Below are 2,187 nucleotides of genomic sequence, written 5' to 3'. Positions count from 1 at the left end.
GGGTTTGACGTGACCAATATGGGGTTAGTTGAAGGTTTGAGAATCCCATACAAGTTCAAAGCACCGTCCTTTGACAAGTACAATGGTACTTCTTGTCCTCGCACTCATGTGCAGGCATACTATCGGAAAATCTCTGCGTATACTGACGACGAAAAGATGTGGATGTATTTTTTCCAAGATAGTCTATCTGGGGCATCTTTGGACTGGTACACGGAGTTAAAGAGAGATTCCATCCGATGCTGGAGAGACTTGGGTGAGGCCTTCCTAAGGCAATATAAGCACAACATGGATATGGCGCCTAGCCGGACTCAGCTGCAGAGTCTATGTCAGAAATCTAACGAGAGCTTCAAGGAGTACGCCTAGAGGTGACGTGAATTAGCTGCGAGAGTTCAACCCCCTATGCTGGAAAGGGAGTTAACAGATATGTTCATCGGTACACTTCAAGGTGTTTTCATGGACCGAATGGGGAGTTGCCCATTTGGAAGCTTTTCTGACGTTGTCATCTGTGGAGAGAGGACTGAGAGTTTGATCAAGGCTGGAAAAATCAATGATGCTAGTTCCTCGTCATCCAAGAAACCTTTCTCTGGGGCACCTCGCCGTAGAGAGGGTGAAACTAATTCTGTTCAACATCGCCGGGTTCAGAACAGAAATCAGTATCGACAGGTTGCTGCAGTGACTATTCCTGCACTTCAACAACGTCAACCTCGGCAACAACCGAGACAACAGCCACAACAACAACAGCAACAACGTCCGTATCAGCCAAGGCAACGGATGCCCGAAAGACGTTTTGATCCTTTGCCAATGACCTACGCTGAGTTACTTCCTGAGTTGCTCAGACTAGGATTTGTTGAGTTGAGAACTATGGCTCCGCCAACAATTTTGCCTCCTGGGTACGATGCCAATGTCCGGTGTGATTTTCACTCTGGGGCACCAGGACACCATACTGAGAAGTGTCGGGCTTTCCCGCACAAAGTCCAAGATCTGATCGATGCCAAGACGATCAACTTCGCTCCAGTGCCTAACATTGTGAACAATCCTATGCCTCAACATGATGGGCATAGGGTAAACTGTGTTGAAGGTGAAGAAGCTGAAGATCTGGTTGTTAGTGTTGATGAGATTCAGACTTCTCTGCTTGTGGTTAAGGGCCGTTTGTCAAATGATGGTGTCCACCCGGGCTGTGATAAAGATTGTTTGGGCTGTGCAGAGTCAAGTAATGGTTGTGATCAGTTACGGGCTGGTGTTCAGAAGCTGATAGACGAGGGTTGTGTCCAGTTTGGCCGGGCTGATAATAGAGATCATGGGGCAGTGTCAACTGTCACTATCTTCTTTAAACCGTCTAAAGGTCGTGGGCCGAGGACTGTTGGTAGTGCGCCTACAACAAGTGGTAATCCAGTTACCATTTCTGCGCCAGTTTCTGCTAGTAATCCTACAACGATTGTCGCTCCGGTCAGAAGGGCTGTGGATAGTAGGGTCGTACCCTGGAAATACGATAATGCCTAACGAAGCAACATGAGGGCTGAGAATCGGGTCAGGCCGTCGAATAAAGCGCCTGTGACAATTAGTGCACCAGTTAGTAGAGCTCCTGTGGTTGTGAGTCCCGTTGTGGACAATGTTGGTGGTCCAGGAGGCTTTACTCGCAATGGACGACTGTTTGCTCCTCAACCGTTGAGAGATGCCAATGCTGAGGCTTCTGCTAAGTCGAAGGGCAAACAGGCTGTGGTTGATGAAGAACTGGCTCAGAAGGATGCGCCTGAGGGTCGTTTGAAAAGGACGTGGAGGAATTTATGAGAATCATTAAGAAGAGTGATTACAAGATTGTGGATCAACTCAACCAAACTCCGTCCAAGATCTCTATTCTTTCTCTGCTGCTGTGCTCTGAGGCACATCGCAACGCCTTGCTGAAAATGTTGAATATGGCGTATGTACCTCAAGAGATTTCCGTCAACCAACTAGAGGGTGTAATTGCCAATGTGAGCACCAGACACGGCTTGGGGTTCACCGATCTTGATTTGACGCCTGAAGGGCGAAACCATAACAAAGCGTTGCACATCACTATGGAGTGCAAGGGTGCTGTGTTGTCCCATGTGCTAGTCGACACCGGTTCTTCTCTGAATGTGCTGCCGAAGCAAATTTTGAAGAAGATATCTGTTGAGGGGGTTGTGCTTACTCCTAGCGACCTGATAGTTC

The sequence above is a fragment of the Lathyrus oleraceus genome, chromosome 1 (genome assembly GCF_024323335.1).
Source record: "Lathyrus oleraceus cultivar Zhongwan6 chromosome 1, CAAS_Psat_ZW6_1.0, whole genome shotgun sequence".
Lineage (NCBI taxonomy): Eukaryota > Viridiplantae > Streptophyta > Magnoliopsida > Fabales > Fabaceae > Lathyrus > Lathyrus oleraceus.
Note: the sequence above shows the minus strand (reverse complement) of the source record.